This window comes from Artemia sp. Qi Xiang Cuo, chromosome 15 (genome assembly GCF_049724085.1).
Source record: "Artemia sp. Qi Xiang Cuo chromosome 15, ASM4972408v1, whole genome shotgun sequence".
NCBI lineage: Eukaryota > Metazoa > Arthropoda > Branchiopoda > Anostraca > Artemiidae > Artemia > Artemia sp. Qi Xiang Cuo.
Genome location: NC_142808.1, coordinates 49,825,337 through 49,846,410, shown reverse-complemented (window position 1 = coordinate 49,846,410; position 21,074 = coordinate 49,825,337). Strand labels below are relative to the sequence as shown.

The 21,074-nt window shown below is 36.3% G+C and overlaps 2 non-coding genes and 1 pseudogene across 2 annotated transcripts; all 3 read right to left on the bottom strand.

The window, feature by feature from the left end:
* Positions 1 to 6,651: 6,651 nt before the first annotated feature.
* LOC148943792 (U1 spliceosomal RNA) lies at positions 6,652 to 6,815 on the bottom strand. The gene has a single exon (XR_016143023.1). It is a non-coding gene; the product is annotated as a U1 spliceosomal RNA (small nuclear RNA).
* Positions 6,816 to 7,195: 380 nt separating this feature from the next.
* LOC148943791 (U1 spliceosomal RNA) lies at positions 7,196 to 7,359 on the bottom strand. The gene has a single exon (XR_016143015.1). It is a non-coding gene; the product is annotated as a U1 spliceosomal RNA (small nuclear RNA).
* Positions 7,360 to 20,579: 13,220 nt separating this feature from the next.
* LOC148943790 (U2 spliceosomal RNA) lies at positions 20,580 to 20,754 on the bottom strand (annotated as a pseudogene).
* Between the last annotated feature and the right edge of the window lie 320 nt (positions 20,755 to 21,074).

The following is a 21,074-nucleotide window of genomic DNA, read 5'->3' as shown; positions in this document are numbered from 1 at the left end:
AAAATTCCAGAAACCTACAAGTTCAAAAATCCTTTTTTTGGATATATATATATATATATATATATATATATATATATATATATATATATATATATATATATATATATATATATATATATATATATATATATATATATATATATATATATAATGTTACATTTCTACTTAGTTATAATTTCTCTCAGCGGGCTCCTTTTTCCTCAAAAAAAATATTCAAACTGAGGAGAATTCACCTAATCACCTTGGGTGGTTGGCTTTTGTTTTGATTCCAATAGATTCCCAATCATCACAAATCCAAGTGTCATTATAGCTTCATTTTTAGTTGGTAAGATTTGATACACTGAAAGCTGATTTTCTCGACCTTTAGACGCCGGAAGTGAAGTGTCTGCTTATGAAAATAGGGGACTGCTTGTCTGTCTCTAAGACAGACAAGCAAAATTGTAAATTGTAAAACAGACAAGCAAAACTTGTAAATTGTCATATGTTTACGATAATTTTTTTCCCTGAATTCATGAAAAATAAAAATAAAAGTTGTGTTTACTATAAATCATGACTTCTTACTAGATTTCGGGAAATTTACTAGATCCTCTAAATTTACTAGATTCGTTTTTTTTACTAGATCTAGTAAAATCCTACTGACGGTGGCAACCCTGCACGTATAATATATTAAACAGTGCTTTTTTGGATTTTACCAAGGTTACCTAGATAAAATCCTATTACCTAGGTTAGGTTAGGCTACGTATTTAATATATGTATTGCCCAAATTAAAAAATAAGCCCAAATTTGTTTCTAAACTACTATATATTCATCCTATTTTATTTTATATCATTAGCATTAACCAAACTCGACTTTTTAGAGAGGCTCTGATAATGGGAAAGTACCGATCCTTCCCCTTGATTGAATTTTTCAAAACCAACAAAATTCACCCTGTCTGCGTGGCTACTCTTGTTGTGATTTGATAATACTCGGAATGAAAAATGTCATTATAATTTTTCTTAACTTTCCAATCTAATATAGGCTATAAAGTCTTTATTTACTAAAGGCTAAACATACAAATATATACGATTCTTTTCTACGGGTTTGAATATATTCTCTTTAGCACCTCAATAGTCGCCAATCCTGTAGGATTTTTAGCCTATAATAGTGTATTATCATGATTAGGCTTTCTATCTTACTTAGCCATATATTTGCTTTGCATTTGCTTTATATATTCAAGCCTGCATCGGGAGAGGGAGGTTACAATTTTTCACCCCCTCTCCCTCCTTTAAAATTTGTTTCTGTGTAGTAAATTTTGCACAAAGAAAAAATTTTGACGGGTTTTAATTTTTTAACTGTACCTCCCCCCCCCTCCGTCCTCCATCCCAAAAAAAAATCCTTGATGTGCCTTCATAGACATCAAAGATTAATTGAAATGTGGTAGGTTTTTTCTTTTTTTTTTTATAATTTAGTGTAATTATTAGCCCATAATTTAGTTCGCTTTGCATTCGTAATTAACAGATACACACCCATCAATCAAGACTGTTTTTACTTGCCTATCCTGATACTAGCACTAGTCAAATTGCATTCATTGATAATGTTTATTTGTCAGCATGTAGAATAACTGATTGGCTATTTTGTGAGTTTCTAGTCCCTCGCTGTGGAATCAATTTTGATGCAATAAATCATATTTAGCTTTATTTCAATTAAGGTACCAAGTATAATCAGTTTTAAGCTTATAATTAATATTTTTGAAATATTGAAAACTACTATAAAAATTCTTTTGACTCGTGTTACTTACAAAACAGCTACTGTTTGTTAATGAATAAATAACAATCTATTTTGACGATTTCGATTATATCATTGACAGAACGCAGACCATTGAGGTCTAATTTTACACATATTTATTAAATTTTTGAAAAGCTTCAAATTAGTGAGGTGGATATCTCCCATCTATCGTGAAGCTTGTTGTGAAACACAGTATTAACACATACTGACGTTGAATGTGTTTGTAATATTTAACATACAAATAGGGCTTTATTTAAAGTTAAATTATAGATCGTGTTGGAAATATAAATTACTTAGAAACTGTCGGTAATATTCACTCTAACGACAAGTTAGCATTTGTTAAAATGTGGGATATAATAGTTAATTTGTTCCATTGTGCAGTGTTGCCACCCTGACATGAAAGAATTTACTAAATCGGAGAGGAAATATTTACTAGATTGCATCTGTTTTTACTAAATGCTCAAAAAAATTTTTGCGCGTGCGGCTAAGCCGCACACGCACCGTCAAGCCTCGATTTCTACTATAGGAGGATAATTAATACGATTTTCACAATCTTTTTTCCTTTTCTCTTTTCCTATTCTCTATTTTTCTCTTTTCGAATCTCAAGCAATTTTATTGGGGGGGGGGGGCCAAGAGGGGTCTAGATCTGGATATTCAAAACACATGGGATGTATAATATTTTTTTCCACATTATTGGGGGGGCAACCGCCCCCCCCTTGCCAACCCTAAATGTCGTCCCTGTACATATATATATATATATATATATATATATATATATATATATATATATATATATATATATATATATATATATATATATATATATATATATATATATATATATATATATATATATATATATATATATATATATATATATATATATATATATATATATATATATATATATATATATATATATATATATATATATATATATATATATATATATATATATATATATATATATATATATATATATATATATATATATAATGTTACATTTCTACTTACTTTTAATTTCTCTCAGCTGGCTTGTTTTTCCTCAATAAAAATTTTTAAACTGAGGAGATTCACCTAATCACCTTGGGTATTTGGCTTTTGTTTTGATTCTAATGGATTTCCAATCATCACAAACTAAAGTGTCATTATAGTTCCATTTTCATTTGGTAAGGTTTTATACACAGATAGCTGATTTTGTTAACCTTTAGACGCTGGTAGCGAATGGTTTGCTTATGAAAATAGGTGACTGCTTGTCTGTCTCTGAGACTGATAAGGAAAATTGTAAATTGTAAAACAGACAAGCAAAAATTGTAAATTGTCATATGTTTACGATAATTTTTTCCCCTGAATTCATGGAAAATAAAAAAAAAGTTTTTTTTACTATAAATCATGACTTCTTACTAGTTTTTACTAGATTTCGGGAAATTTACTAGATCCTCTAAATTTACTAGATTTATTTTTTTTTACTAGATTTAGTAGAATCCTACTGACGGTGGCAACCCTGCCATTGTGTTATATCAAACAGTAGAGAAAATAATCAGTATTGACATGGGCAGGGTTGCCAACTTTTTGGTTATGTCCTTCCAGCACACAAAAATGTATCCTTTTCAGCCAAATTATGTCCATATTTTGTCTATAATATTGTTCATCTTGAAATCTCAAAAACAAGTTTTTTTACGACTTGTAAACCTCTTTCAAAGTGGTCAGTTAGCATCGAATATAACGAAAAAGATTCATTTAGTTCATCCATAAAAAATGAACTAGTGTGAAAGCACAAAAGTCATAAAAACATATAAACAGTAAGAAACTAATTGTCAAAGCTTAAGGCTCATCTTCCTACGAGAGTTACGCTTGACAGGTATGGTGGGCATTAGGGCCAGCATTTTCACTTCTTTTGGTAGCTTTTTTCCAATCAGAGTATTTCTTGCATATGCCATAAGGTACAATTCAGGAGTCAAGCGACGTTGCGGAGCGCTAGGTAAGCTGGGCTGCCCTTCAACCAGGGGGGTAACATCCCCAAAGGCATAATTACTGGACCTTTGAACCTAGCGGAACAAAATAGATGTATACAAATTCTGATTGGATGCTTGTCTTCGGAACTAATAGGCGCGTAAGGGGGGGGGTTGCTCTCAAATCACTTTTGACTCTTATAAAGGACACTAAACTTCAATAAAATGAGCCCAATCTGAAGTTTATACGACTACCCATTCTATAAAACTTTAACCTCCTAACCCTAACATCCTAACATCCTAAACCTAATCATTTTTAACAAAATTTCTATCAAAATTCATGTTGGATGCATCTAGGAAAAAGAATACGTGCGTGGAGGGGGTGGCTTAATCCCTCTCACCAAGGGTGGAGGGGGGCATACTTCAAGGGTGGCACGGCCCTTGTGTTTCAAGAATCGTTCTTACAGAAAATAGACAAACGGTCAAACATGAGCGTTGAGAGGGGGGTATTGAGGAGGGAGTGGCCCCCGTCATATACGGAATAATTTCTATACATTTTAAGTTTTAATGTCACTCCTTATTTCAGTAGAAAAAACTAGTTTTTGTATTTATTTCTGATCTTTTTTCAGATAATACCAGGAAATCCACCTCCTCTGGGGAAAATCTCCTAATAAAAAATTCCTCTGTATAAAGTTCCTCCCATGTAAAATTCTTCCACCGGGAAATTACCCCCGGACAATTCCATCCCTGCTGCAAATCCTTCCCAAAAATTTTTGCTTACGATTCTGCCTGATAAATACTCCTTACCATACCTTTATTTGAAGAAAGATTTGTATTCACTTAGTTTCTGATGCTTTTTAAGGTCGTTGGGGAATATCTCTCTTTTCAAAATATCCCCCTCCCTGGAAAGTTTATCCCCCAGAAATGTTCCATAAAGAATTTCTCCTGGTAATAATTCCCCCAGGGAAATTTCTCCCGTGAAAAACCCCCCCTCCAAAAAAAAAATCCCTTGGAAAATGTCGGTATACTTCCCTATAACAAATACTATATGTAAACAATGGGCAAATTTCATAACTTGCGGCCCTTCCTCTGGTGGTTCTGAGGGGCCATGACATCTCCAAGGACATATCTATTGTACCTTTCAACAATACTGAATAAAATGGCTATCTCAAAATTTTGATCAGACGACTTTCAGGTCAAAAATGCGTGGGATGGGGGCTAGTTGTCCTCCAATTTTTTGATCACTTAAAAAGGACACTAGATCTTTTAATTTTCGTTTAAACGAGCCCTCTTGCGAAATTCTAGTACCATTGGTTTGATATGATCACCCCTGGAAAAAGCAACAACAAAAAATAAACACAATCCGTGATGCTTCTTCAGGTAAACACTACAAAATTTCATTTTTATAGATAGGAGTTTGGAACCTTTACAGTGGGGTTCTCTGATACGCTGAATCTGATGGCGTTATTTCTATGAAAATCCTTTGGCTTTTATGTGGTGTTTTTCACCCTTTTTGAAAATTTGGCAAATTTCCTCTGGCCCACTAAATGGGTAACACTATACTTAAAAAATATTATATAATTGGAATCATCACAATAAGCTAATTTTTTGGTACATCTAGGCTATTGATATCAAAATTGATTCCAGATCATCAAGAATCTAATTTTTTTCTTTTGCTAACTTTTAATTTTTAGTTAGTAATGCTTGATAAATAGATAGATGTTTTTGCCTGACTATTGGAAGCCGTAAGCGATTGTTAACTAAAAAGCTGCCTGCTTGCCTATTATCAGCGTAAAAACAAGGAGAAATAAAACCTTTTATAGATGAAAGAATACAAACTTGTAAATAATTTCAAGATTATATGCAAATAGTTGTCTGTGGTAAAGAGCAAGCAACTCCAAAAAATAATAACGTTTGTACAAAATTAGTAGAAAATAAGTAGTTAAGTAGATTTAGTGCTAGACAAGTAGTTTTAATACCGATTTGGTGAAAAATGACAATTTTTTTTACAAAAATATGTATCCAGCAGGGAAACATTCTATTTTATGTCATAAATTTGCAAAATATATCCCTTTTATGTCCCAAATTTATAAATATATCCATTTTTTGCCCCATTATGTCATTGTGTCCCGGCACATAGGTATATATCTTTTGGACATACAATATGTCCAGTTGACAACCCTGTTCACATATGACTTCAATTATCCTGCAATTTCTATGGTAAATTTTAGTAAATCCTTATTGGTTTTTTAACAAGGTTCGAAAGCAAAAAGGAATTCAATGTTCAATCAAGCAAATACGGGCAAAAAAAATCATATGATGGGAAAACATAATCAATAAGCAGCATTCAATGGCATCTTTAATGACATGGTACTAAAACTACATCCGCAGAAAGTTACATAAACATTCAGTAATCAGGCTCAAAAATAATTGTAACGTAACTGAGTGATCGATCGATTGCTGTAGCCAAAGGTCCTCCCATCTAAATATTCCAAGAAGCTTGGCGGTAGTCAAGGAATTGTTAGTTTGATATGTTGCAAACGCAATTGACTTGATGAAATGTGTGGGGACCAAGGACATTTCACTTTTTAAGACTAGCTTTTGAGAGTTAATCTAAATTTCAGAAATTTTAATTGATTTCTATTTCAATTAAAAAATTAGTATTTAATAATTACAGAGTATTTTGAATAACAAAATACATCAGGAATCTATAGAGTATACGCTCACCTCTCTCATATGCTTGGGATTTTAGGCACAATTCTTCCGTAATATTTCAAACATGCAAGTTTATCAAGAAATTAATTATTTCCAAATTATCAATTCTAAATGTCCCATTATTGTCTTAACAACATCAAATTGTATACTTTTTTCTTTCAACTGATAAATATGTGACATATAAAAGGGGCCCAAAGGACAATACTTTTCAATGTTTGGACAGAGGTCCCCGCAAACACAGTCCCCCACAACCAAAAATAACACTGTTGAGTTACCCCCGTTTGGGATAATCAGAGGGGTCAGCAAATCCAAAGTCCAATGGAAAGGCCTCACCCTTAGAGTGCCTCCTTCATGATCAAGGCAGATCTTTACCCAGGTAAGAATATTTGGTACTCCTGTACTAAACGCACTCTTTTATATACTGCAAGGAAACCAGTCACAAAAAACCCGAGGCATCGACTCGACCAAACCCAAGATTGACGGTATTTGATGTTGTCTAAACAAGTATTCAGAGGTTTCTCAATCTGGGAACTTAATTTAAACTGTTGTTTTTTCGGGTTTAAGGGGGGGGGGAGGTACCTAGGTTAGGATACGTATTTAATATATGCTATGCTATTTTTTATTATGATAATTGTATCAAAATTATAAATTTTAAATGTCCCATTATTCTCTTAACAACATCAAATTGTATACTTTTTTCTTTCAACTAATAAATAGGTGACACATAAAAGAGGCCCAAAGGACAAAACTTTTCAGTGTGTGGACAGAGGTCCCCGCAAACACAGTCCCCCACTACCAAAAATTACACTGTTGAGTTACCCCCGTTTGGGGTAATCAGAGGGGTCAGCAAATCCAAAGTGCAATGGAAAATCCTCACCCTTAGAGCGCCATCTTCATGATCAAGGCAGGTCTTTACCCAGGTAAGAATATTTGGTACTCCTGTACTAAACGCACTCTTTTCTAAACGCACTCTTTTTCAGATTTGAGATTGAAGTATTTAGGTCATGGGGAAATGTTTTTTCCTGGGATCCTTAAATCTTCATCCCGGGAGATGATAATAGCAGTGACTGGGCTTATAAAAGAGGGTTTAAAAACATGTAAATAACGTGTTTATTGCTTTTGTTTGTTGTTATTACTAATATCATTTATTTAAGTGTATACTGGCTGTTGTGTTATATAATCATTGTAATGTTTGTGTATGGCCTAGCGGCTGAATAAATTATCTATCTATCTATACTGCAAGGAAACCAGCCACGAAAAACCCGAGGCATCCACTCGACCATAGCCAAGATTGACGCTATCTGATGTTGTCTAAACAAGTCAGTGTTGCCACTCGACCGATACCAAAAAGCGGTGTCAGTCGATGAAAAAAGCGGTGTTTTTGCGGTATCCTTTCTACCGAATCATGGTATAACTTATGATATATTTTGGCACCCGTAATGCAAATACGTCGCCACTAACTTCAACAAAAAACTTCTTTTCTAATAAACGGATGCTAATGTTTGCAAATTTTTTAAGTGGTAGATTTTGCCATGGACTTTGATCAAGAAAGGTAGAATAAAAATGAAAAGAAACATACCCCAGATACCCACCCGATATTTAGTAGGGAAAATAGCCCCCAATGATAAATTCATATCTTTTTCCCACTTTCGGGCACTCTTACCCGTTCCATCATCACTAAGAGCTCGTCCAGACCATCCGTTCTCTAGAAAATTGGAAGCAGGATAATCTACTCTTTTATGTTTTAAACTAAATTAAAAGTTTTGTTTATCAATATTTGTTTTGTTTTCGGCACTTTCTCCAGAAATACTGTGTATACTGTCGTTTTTTTCCCAATTTTCTATTTTTGGAACCTCTCATATACCGGCCTTGAAAACAAAAAAAAAGAGACAAATGTGACAGTCTATATTTCCATTCCTCCGCCACATTTTTTTTAAAAAAAGTAGACAGTTTGATGCACTCCAAAAGACGAGAATGCTAGATTTAAAAGTTTATACTGGCTCAGAAAATATATAAAACGACATTCTCGAACCAAATGCTCATTTTATTTCTTCTTTTAAGTTTAGACGCTTTGCGCCACAAAAGTAGTTTTTACACAACTTACTTCCTTAAAATATATTAAAAAAAAAAGAATGTAAAGAATAATACAATTTGTAGTGATATTTTTCTACAATTTTCAGCTTTTTGAGAGAACATATTATTTACTTGTTAAAAAAAACCTCAGCGTAGTTCCGATTTTGATTTATCAGCATATTTTTACTCCTTCTCTCGTCCCAAAGCCAAGAAGGTTGTGACCACCTTGTCTACAGAAGTGCCAAAGACATCCGTGTTTGACCCTTTCTTTCTCGACCCCCCCCCCTGCTCCTCATTCTTTACCGAAGCTTAACTCTATCACCGGGACAGACCCTAGTTAAAATGACTGATCGAAATCAATTGGTATTTGGAGACATAATAACTAGGCTTGAAAAGATTGCATCTAGCTTCATGTGCACCTACTGGATTTGTGGTTACCCTAAGGCCATTTTTTATACCAAAAGTAACTCTTGCAGCTTTTATGGGAGAAATAATGTATAATGACCCAGAGATGTGGCATTGTATGAAAAAAGAGGGGGAAAAATAGAAAACGAAATGGCTAACAAAAGAGCGTTACAATGATCACGACTAGATTTTAATGACAATTATCATATTAAAGATACTAAAACGTTCAATCAATCAATCAATAATTTTAATAATACTAAACTCTATTACAAACGTAAAAAAATTATTTGGCCCAAGAAGCTTGGCTTGTTGTGGGCCATACAACACAATAATAAGAAACTAAAAGAACCACAAATATTACCCTAAATCCAACAATATATATGAAATAAAAAAAAGAGAATAAACACTAGCATACAGTAAACAAACAAAAGAAAAAATTATAATAATAACTATATATAAGGGAAAAACACAAAAAGGAGAAACACTAGGAAAAGAGAAAAAAGGGAAAATAAACGAAGGAGAGAGAGAAATTACTAAACTGGAAAGACGTGACGAAAAACTGCCTTTACAGACAGAAATAACGGGACATCCGGTGGGATTGAATTCCATAATTGAATTGATTTATAAATAGAAGACCTCTGGGCTGCTGTAGATGAACGTTTGGGCATAATAATTCTACGAGAAGAACTACGTAAAAAAGTAGAGTACCTACCTGAGCCTGTCCGTAAAAAAAAATGCTGCAGAGGCGGTGGAAGTGTGCTTAGAAAAGCAGAATGCGCTAAATAAAGATTACTTTTACCCACAATACGAATCAGTGGAGCTATGCGAGTATCATTATAAAGATCAGAGGAAGATTGAAACAAAGGGAGATGAATAGAAGCCTTCACTGTCTTATTTTGGGCCCTTTAAAATGAGTAGAGAATAAATTTATTAGCATTACCCCAGACAAAGCAGGAATAAGAAGGTAAGGAAAATTAAAAGCATAATAAAGAGAAAGCATAACATATGGGGGAAGAAATGAGTTAACCCGGTGCAACATTGAAGACAGGTGGAGGATGAGGGAACGGGTGTGAGTTATATGAGGTTGAAAAGAAAGAAAACAGTCAAGATACACACCAAGAAATTTCAGGGAAGTGGTAGATGGCAGGTCCACTGCAGCAATGAAAAAGTTACTGTCATCAGCAAAAAGAATAGGGTGCACAAGAAGATGAAGACCATCAACGAGATCATTAATGTAAATTAAAAACAAAACTGGTCCAAGCACATAGCCCTGTGGGACACCCTTGAATATAGGTAAAGTAGTGGAAGAATTACCATCAACCGAAACATACTGTGATCTTCCTGACAGATAAGACCTTAACCATTCTAGTGGGACTCCATGTACTCCAAATAAAGATTGTTTTAGACAAAAGAACAGAGTAGTCAACCATATCAAAGGCCTTTGAAAAGTCAAGAAATAGACCCAAAACACACAAGCCCTTGTCCAGATTAACACGCACAAACTCTGTTGCATCTGAAAGTGCACACGAGGTAGAGAAAGTGGGACAAAAACCATACTGATGGTTAGTTATGAGAGAATTTCCTGCAGTCGTCTTAGTACTAAATAAAAATGAAGACAGTCTACGATACACTACCCTTTCAACAACCTTAGAGATGACAGGAAGAAGAGAAATGGATCTATAATTTGAAATTAGAGATGAATCAGATTTTTTATGCAAAGGCAAAACATTAGCAACTGTAAATAAATGAGGGAAACCACCAGAAGAAAGAGAGAGTTTAGTTATGTGTGAGATGGGGTTTGAAACAGACTGACCAACTTTTTTAAGAACATTGTTACTCAAACGAAAACCATCAACTGAATGGCTACTTGGAAGCTGGGAAATAATACTATAAATCTCAATATAACTGTATAGGGAAAGGAAAAAAGACTTTTCTGCTATGGGAAAACTACTTACTCTACTCTTGGGTTGAATGGGAACCGAAGGAAGAGGGGTGAAATACGAATTGAAGGCGTTTACTGAAGAATTTTTATCCACAATAGATCCATCAGCACTCCTGTAATGACATGGGGGGGACTGTTTGAGTTTCTTGCAAGAAATAGCTTCATTAACTATAGTCCAAACCTTTCGCAAGTTCCCCTTACACTCATCAATTCCAAGCGAAAAATACAGCTTTTTGGATGCACGTACTGAGGAAGTAAGTACTTTTTTATAATGTTTATACTTCAAAAAATCATCCTGTGTTTTACTTTTACATGCAACCTTGAACAGAGACGCCTTCATATGTGTAGCATTGATCAGACCTTTGGACATCCATGGGCATTTGGGTATAGAATTCCTTGGTTTCTTCCTCAGAGGAAAATGCTTATCCAACAGAGCTCCCATACGACACACAAATAAACTTGTTGCACATTCAACATCATTAGCTTCAAGAACAATAGACCAATCATTACTCTGAAGACTAAGAATTAAATTAGAAATTTCGTTATCTGTAAAAGTTGTAAAAGAAGACTCACCTTGCTCATTCACAGCAGTCTCAGTTTTAGGCCCAAAAAGTGATAAATAAATAGGGAAGTGATCAGACAGATCAGTGAAAACAAGACCAGAAGTAAACTTCAATTTAGGAGAATGAGAAATGAAAATATTATCTATTAAAATGGCAGAATTTCTTGTAGGATCAACACGAGAAAGAAAAAAATTGAAGGAAGTAGTCCAGAAGAAGCAAACACATCAAAGAGATGGTTACATTCATCACTTGATCCAACAATTAACATATTACAATTAAATTCTCCCGAAAGACAAATATGTTTTTTAGAGAAAGTCCCCACACCAGAAAGCTGTTCAAGCAAATCACAGAACAGATGTGTTGGAAACAGAGGGGGCTTATAAAACAAACAAACAGTATCACATGCAAACTGGCTTTTCAGATCAATGACAAGAGAATAAACAGTCCTACTATTAGACACTACTGAAGTAGACAAGGATTCAAGGTCATACCGTCTACTAAATTTAATATCAGATTTCGTAAATAAAGAAATGCCCCCTGAGCACTTTGTTACCATTCTAGGGACATGAATAGCAATAAAACCATGCATATCATAAGCTGTTAAAGTTTCACTATCAGATAACCATCTTTCTGTTAATCCAATTGCATCAAAAGGGCAACAATTATCAGACCACAAATATGATTTCAGACTATCCCACTTATTTCGTATCCGACGTACATTCAAACAAAATACATTAAAGCAACTAATTAAACAGAGAGAAGGCATGATTTTATCACGGAAATCAATAGTAGTGTGATAATTGCAACTAGAATTAACCATAGATTCAAGAAGAGGGTCAAGTGTGTGCGCCTTTTGTTTGCCAGCACTACTTGGTTGCTCAAAAAAATAACTGATTTAAGAATAGAAGAATTCAAAAGAAAAGAAAAATCCCCCAGATTTACCACACATAACAAATGCACACAATATTTTTACAAATGAACAATATATCCAACAAGCAGATTGAAATAGCAGAGGATAATTTGAAACTAAAATGGTGAAACTTATAGGCAACAAAGAAAAGAGAGAAAAAACCTTCGGATAAAGTTACACTCGATGTAAACTACCATTCCTGGTCTATCTTTGCCTTATCTTCGCCTATATTCGCCTTACTCCCATTGGTGCTGCAACCTCCAGTCTAGTTACGTATGAAAGCGCCTGTCTTCTTAACATAGACCGTCCCAACTAACTGAAAATAACAGATACTGATCCATGATTGCACTCTAAAAGAGTAAGAAAATCTACCAGTAAATCCATTATCATATTACAGAAACTGACTAAAACAGAGTTGTTTGGCAACAGACTTATTTATTGTCTAGTCAAGATCCATTGAGAAACGGTTAGTTTTTAGTTTGACAAAAAGTTTTCCATGAAAATGAAATGCCAGACCCTGTTAAGCAATGTTTTTGCTTTTATTCTAATCAGACCAGCATGGCTCAGCAAATCTGGCCATGGCATAATTTTCACGAATTTCAGCAAGTTGTAAGTGACTTAATAGGGTATATCATGTTCAACTAGAAATGAGAAAAGCCTTGCTTCAATAGTGGTCACCATTTCGTTTTTGAAAAAAGTGGTGAACAAGTGGCAGAGTCTGAGAAGACGAAGCAATCCATGTATTTTGATTAACCCGTGACAATAAAGGTTACAGATGGGCTGCCCAATTGAACCATGAAACAGCCTAGGCTACATGAAGGAATAAGTGGTTTATAACTTGCTTCCTCTGGACAGCAACTCTGCAACTTTGCATTCACATTTGATTTGAATGAATAATATGCAATAAGAAATCAGGTAAATTAAGCAACAGATAATTTTCTAAATTTTGGAACAAATGTTGTACAGGAAATGAGTATTAGCCTATATTCCAATACAGTACTAAGTTCTAAATGAAATATTTGCTCTTGGAAGCACGTTAATTACTAGTTCGAATTCTCGTGAGTTCCGCAGCACCCTATCCATCCATATATCATTAGAAGTAGAGTGCAAATATTTGTCCCTTTTCCCGTACGGTGACATTACTTAGTATATATTCAGTGATAAGTCATTTCGCGGTATAAATACGCTGATCAAAGTCATTTCGCGGTATAATTAGAAAAAGTGCGGTATCTATCTCGAAATTGCGGTATTATACCGCAAAATGCGGTATAAATGGCAACACAGAAACAAGTATTCAGAGGTTTCTCAATCTGAGAACTATATTTAAACTGTTGTTTTTTGGGGTTTAGGGGGGGGAGGTACCTAGGTAAGGTTACGTAAATGGGCTTAGGCAGTATATTGTCTTGGGGGGGCAGTCGATAGTGTGATGGAGGGCCTTTTATCAACTGCTTTTCCAACCATCTGCTTTTTCAGCCATATCTAATGTAATTTTGAAGGTCTTGGGGGGCAGCTGCCCCCCCTCTACCTACGCCCAGGGTTACGTATTTAATATATGCTATGCTATACCCCCACCCCTCCCCCTAATGTGGTATAAATATAGCACAAATTTGTTTCTAAGCAATTATATATTCATCCAATTTTATTTTATTTCATTAGCATTAACCAAACTAGCGCTATTTAAAAGAGTGCGTTTAGTACAGGAGTTACGTATTTTCTAAACATTTTAGTAATATCTTTCGACATAAATCCGAATGCTTTGAGCACCTCTCAAAAGCTCCAGTTTATTAAACAGATGCGGGTTTACAAAACTTTTTCACACCAATGAATCAAGTTTCTAAATTATTTTTGAAAATAGTAATGCCCGTTTCATTTTCATATACAAACGTCTTAATCCTTTGAATACAAGTTTACTTTTTGGCGTCGCCATTACCTCATACGTTGGTACATCTATTAACAAAAGTTTCTCCGGTTTTGCAATACAAAAAACGGGGTTAAGACACCACAAATCCTCCGAAAGACGTTTTCACAACAATCCAATTCTTCTCACACGGCCGAATACAATCAGTTTCTGTTTTGTGGTACAAGGGGTTGAACGGATAGACACTATCCAAGGTATTTTCTTGGTTTTAATACAACATATAAAACATTTTTTATTTCGTAAAAAAGAAAATGAGTTTATAATTTTGTTTTTGTATGAGCCTGGTGTTTAGTAGGCCAGATAATTATTTGTATTTTAATGGTTTAGCTGCGGTAAATCCAGTATTTGAGTGTGGATAATACCTTTCATAAGTTTATATTTTACAAATTACATAAGATCATAACAGCTTGGCCGTAAAGACCGTCATTACAGAATGTCATAACGCCTAGGGTGTATAGGCCGTCATTACATAAGGTCATAAAACCTAAGGCGTACAGACCGTCATTACATAAGGTCATAACGCCTAGGGCGTATAGGCCGTAATCATATGAATTCAAAAAGACTAGGGTGTACCGTCCGTTATTACATAGAGACATAATGCCTAGGATTTATAGTCTGTCATTACATAAGGTCATAACGCCTAGGGCATACAGACCGTCATTACATAAGGACATAACGCCTAGGGAGTACAGACCACCATTACATAAGGTTATAATGCCTACAGCGTATAGGCCCTCTGGCAAGGAAAGCTGGAAAAATCTTTAAAATGTGTTTCAGTTTTTGAAAGTTGTTAATAACCAGTGTCCCAGCGTCTAATTATAAAGATTTTATAGTTGGATAAATTTTTGTATTTATAATATCGTAATTGTTTAAATAATTACTCCAGGATGAAATGAAAAATATGAAGTGACAGATTGTTTGTTAAACAAAATGATGGAAGATCCTTTTCCGAGCGTGACTACACCTCCAACACTAACAGGGGTGAGGGTCCCTCAGCAATGGCCTCGAGAGACCGAGAAGATACAGGTGATGGCAATTATGAGAATGAGGACAATGATTCTTTGCATTTCGATGACGAGCAGTCGATGGTAGACACCGATCCCAGAACAGATGACAAGATCTCTTTGGTAGAGTCACTGGACCTTGTATACGAAGTACTCGGTGACACCATTTGCCCTAGGCCTGCCATTACCGTCCAACAGCCTCGTTCGGCTGCAGAGCTGGTTTTGGCAAGTGAGACTTTCAAGAGAAAACAGCTTATCACGTTACCTGTCTCCCCAATACTGAAAAACTTCATCAAGCAGCGCTCCGAAGAACTGCAGTCAACAACAAAGAATATGTCATTCTCAGAACGGGGTATTTTCTTTGATCCTCTCGACATACCGGGCCGAGCGAAAGCTTACAAATGTCACGACACATATTTGGCTTCACAGGCGCGCGCAGTTCATGTTTCGGACTTGCACTCTTTGAGTAAAACCTCCCCTTTTTTCCAAAGTTTTTAACCCTTTTTAGATATTGGCAGCTGGCAACCCTGGTGGTACGAAAAAATCATGGAACAAAACATTACAGAAGTGAATTTTTGTATCTTATTTGTAATTATTTGTATTTTAATCATTTGAGTGTGTTAAACCCAATATTTATGGTATGGTATAATACTCATTACTTAAGGTCATAACACCTAGGGTATACAGACCAAAGGTCATAACGCCTTGGGCGTACAGACCGGAATTACATAAGGTCATAGCACCATTGGGTGTATAGACTACCATTACCTAAGTTCATAACACCTTGGGTGTACAGACCGTCATTACATAGGGTCACAACACCTTGGGTGTACATGCCATCATTGCATAAGATCAAATCACCTTGGGTGCACAGACCATCATTAAATAAGGTCATAACGCCTTGGGCGTACAGACCGACATTACATAAGGTAATAACACCTTGGGTGTACAGGCCACCATTACATAAGGTCATAACGCCTTGGGAGTACAGACCCTCATTACATAAGGTCATAAAGCTTTGGGAATACAGACCGCCATTATATAAGGTCACGACGCCTTGAACGTACGTACCGTCATTGTATAGTATTGTAACGACTACATTGCTGGCCTATAGGTCTGTTCTGGCATGGGAAAAGTTTTTCTGGTGATTAGAGTTGAATTTACTTCCAGCGTCTAATTACAAATATGCTATGCTAGCTGGATAACAGTATATACTTATAATATTGAAGAAAATATCGTTTCAAAACGTAGTACTTTCTTTGACCTTTTCGGCATCCTGGACCGAGCGAGAGCTTACAAATGTCAAGACGCATTTTCAGCTTCACAGGCACCACGCATAAACCCAAAGTTCATTTTGTTACCATCAACTGCATAAGTAGAGGACATAAAGCTCATATCAGTTGACAGAAAGTTATTCTTTGCCTTAGATTCTTCCACACAAGTGACTCTGAGCATGCTATCATACAGTGACCTCACGTTAGGTACTGTCATAAAGATGTTAAAGGCAGAGAACGTCTCTCCTGACACTATCCCAAAACCTGATAAAGTTTTTGGATTCTGTTAATAGATGTCAGCAGCATCTTTCAAATATTCCTTCTAGAGCATACTCAAAATTGATGTTTATGAGAAGAGATACTGTCTCGAGCTCAATTCCTGACTTGTCTCAGGAGATTAGGAATAAACCGAAATTATTATCTCTGGAAAGTATTTCATGTTTTCCGCCGACTTTAAAGACCTAACTCACAGAAAGAGGTTAGGGTTCACTTTCAAAAACAAAATCTATCAGTTCAAAGTAACATCGTGAGCTCTGGCCATCTTCAAACCATCCAATTGCATGCTTAAATGAAGAAGTAAATTCTGCACAATTACCAAAAGTCATTAGTACAGAACAATGTAAAGACCATTATGATTCTCCAGCAAAGACTTGGGTTCATGCTGAGCAAGAAATCAGATTATCCTCCTGCACATACTTGGGTTCGTGCTGAGCAATATATCAGAATTGCAACCTGTGCTAGAGATCGTATTTCTAAAGTTTATGGTAGACCTGGAGGTAAGGAGGGTATAACTAACCCCGGAAAATTTTCAGAGCTTGATACTCGCCATCAAGGCAGCTCTAGAAAAATCGCTTGCCTCAAAAAGCCAACTTATGAAGCTGATTGGACTCATCAACGCGGGCTCAAGACCAATTCCTTTCAACACACTCATCTCAGGAAATGTCAGTTACTAATGCTCAGATTGTAGGACAGGTCTTAGATCAACATAGATTTAAACATCCTAATTACGACAGAGATGAAAGAGGCATTTTCACCGTGGCTGAACAAAGATAGGCTGAGTCAAGGCCTTCCTCTCAAGTTTCCAAAATTGTTTCCAAAACAATATTCACCGACAGCTGAACCTGCGGGCGGGGTTGCTATCTAGATGATCCACATCAAGACACTTCGGGGACACTTTGTTACTAATGCTCAGATTGTAGGACAGGTCTTAGATCAACATAGATTTAAACATCCTACTTACGACAGAGATGAAAGAGGCATTTTCACCGTGGCTGAACAAAGATAGGCTGAGTCAAGGGCTTTCTCTCAAGTTTCCAAAATTGTTTCCAAAACAATATTCACCGACAGCTGAACCTGCGGGCGGGGTTGCTATCTAGATGATCCACATCAAGACACTTCGGGGACTTGGTCTCCAGAAGAGAAATCTCTTCATATAAATTGCCTCGAGATGAGAGCCGTAGCCAACACAATCAAAGCCTTTACGGAGGAGCTAAGAAACGAGCTGGTCATGGTAGCGACGGAGAACTTGACTGTAGTCAATTACACAAGCAAAGAGGGCGAAACCCATTCTTTCTCCCTAGAGGAGGAATCCATAAAGCTCTTCGAGATTACGATGGCCCTGAACGTTCACTTGAGGGCAAGACACATCGCTGGGTCACTAGATCTAGTAACCAACACACTGTCACGAGAAGGAAAAGGTCTGCCCACGGAATGAAGTCTCAACGAGAGTGTCTTCAGAGCCCCGTCAAAAGAGTACGAGTTACCAGAAGTCGGTCAATTCGTGACTCGATTGAACCGGAAGATCGACGTATATTTCTCACCAGTTCCAGATTCTCTTACGATCGGCACAGATGCCCTTGTCCGCGATTGGTCGAAAAAACACAGATATGCCTTCCCTCCATTTGCCCTGATCCCAAAGGTTCTGAAGAAGGTTCAAAAGTTTTGAGCTGCCGAATAACGCTAATTGCTCCGCAATGGCCTCGCCAATCTTGGTACACGAATCTTCTCAACCTGCTAGTAGACTTGCCTATACCCCTCGGAGATCAGTCAGATCTCCTCCAGCAGGGTGGACTTCGCCACCCAACACTAAGGAATCTAAATTTACACGGCTAGATGATATCGAGCATGGACTCGAAAAGAGAGGTTTTTCTAAGGAATCAGCCCGTACAATTGCCTGGCCCAGCGACGATCTACCATTGAATTGTACAATGGAAAATGGCAAGTGTTCGTGGGTTGGTGTAGTGAAAGGAAGATTAATCCTCTCGAAACTAGTACTCAGACAGTTGCAGAATTCATGATATATCTAAAGACTGGTCGAAACCTCGTACCATCAACGATAGGAGGTTATAAAGCAGCAATACGCGGAACACTATCGCTAGCTACAGGAACAAATATCAGCAAAGAAACTTGTTTGACGAAAATGATACAGAATTTTTTGCACGAGTCACCGTGGACACAACATGATATTCCTGCCAGGGAATTTGGCATTGTTCTAGGGTATTTTAGAACTTCATGAAAACTTGACTTGTGGAATATTGATATGAAAGATCTTACTATTAAGACGTTATTCATTACTGCCATCGCATCTGGTCGTCGAAGGAGTAAAATTCATGCCTTGTCCTTCAGTACAGCACAATTTTCCGATAATTCAGTAACTCAGGGTTCTCCCTTCGTTTAGACCCAAAATCGTGAAGGCTCATGAGATACCTTCTCCTATCCTTCTTCTCACGCTAGATGTAGATCCAGTTTTGTGCCCAGTGAGGATATTATCGGTCTACGCAGAGTGAACGGCTAATGTGGCAATCAGAAAAGGGAGAAAAAGGTTATTCATTTCTTTTTCTAAAACAGCCCAACAGTAGGTGGCAGCTGGAACTATTTCTTCTTGGATATAGCAGGCCATAACTATGGCATATGAGGTAGCAAAAGAAGAGTGTAGAAAAGGGAAAACACACGACACGAGATCCATGGCGGCATCATGGGCGCTATCAAAATCAGTACCAATTGCTGATGTAATGAGTGCTGCTGGCTGGTCTTCGGAGTCTACTCCCAGACGACACTACCTTCATGAAATAGAAGATCGAACCGATGCTCTACATTTCATTGCGGTTCAGACATGTTTTATAGTTTATACATTTGAATATTTGAGTTTGAAACTAATTTTTATTTTAGTTGATTTAAGAACCCACCACCAAATCGGTTGGAATCTAAGCTTTTGTTAATAGATGTACTAACATATGAGGTAAAGTTCGGCCAAAACCGAACTTTCGTTTGGCTAGTTTGGCTAGCCGACACTTACCTCATACGTTGGTACATAGAGTCCCTCCCTCCTTCCCGCTCATAGAGAGTTAAGGAATTATAAGGGATTTAGTTCAAAACAGAAACTGATTTGATTCGGCTATGTGAGAAGAATTGGATCATTGTGAAAACGTTTTTCGGAGGATTTGTGGTGTCTTAACCCCGTTCTTTGTATTACAAAACCGTTGAAAATTTTGTTAATAGATGTACCAACGTATGAGGTAAGTATCGACTAGCCAAACTGAACTTTCATTCGAAAGTTCGGTTTCTGAGAAAAGAAAATCAGGGGTTTCTCATTTCTCACTCTGTTATCAATATGACTGAAAAGTCGAAACTTTAATTTCTGAGAAACCAGTGGCAGTTCTACTGATTTTGGCAATTATTTTCTCGTTAATAACCAAAAGGGGATTTAGTCATTACTACTACTACTACTACTAACAAATCACAACAGAATCAAGCCGTCTGAGGCCAAAACCAATCACTTCAGCAATTTATTTCGAATCTTGGTTCAATTTAAATTTCAGCAGTTATTAATTACGTACTATTTTCGAAAAATATGCATGGGGACTTTAATTATGGCGAGGGGTCATTGGCTTTTTCACCATTAAATTTTGTAAAATATATACAATTTTTTTTTCAGAGGAAAAAAAAGTGATTTTCAATATATTAAAGGGCTAGGAAACTACAGGTGTGGTTTATATAAAATTTGGGAGGAGCACTATACACATAATTGATTAGGGTTCATGGAATTTGATTTTCCCTCGAAAGGGGAGCGCCGATCCCGGAGGTACTGCAATACAGGGCCAACGCTTGATGGGATATGAGAAAGCCCCGACATCCCCCCGGTTTCCAAAAGTCGGTTTAATATTCTGGACCCCATGTAGGGACCGTATCAGATATTAAGCTGATAAGAACAGATACACGGCCTTTCGGCAAAGATCAAAGTGTAGTCAGGGCTTCCACTATCCCCGAATTATCGGAATAATGGAAAAACTATTCGTAATAGTTTAACCTAGATTCAGAAAAATGATACTTTTGGTAATATATGATGAACCGTCTATAATTAAATTATTTCAGTCTAGTTTTTATGCAAAGTAACAAAGGAGACGAAAATTAACGAACAACAGAGCAGTGAAAACTTATGATATGTAAAGTACTATTTGCTTGGAATGGTCACTGGAGTTAACATCATTATTGGGTGATACTCGAGAAACCAAATTTTATTCCTGGAAATCCCCGAAAATTCGGGGATAATAGGTC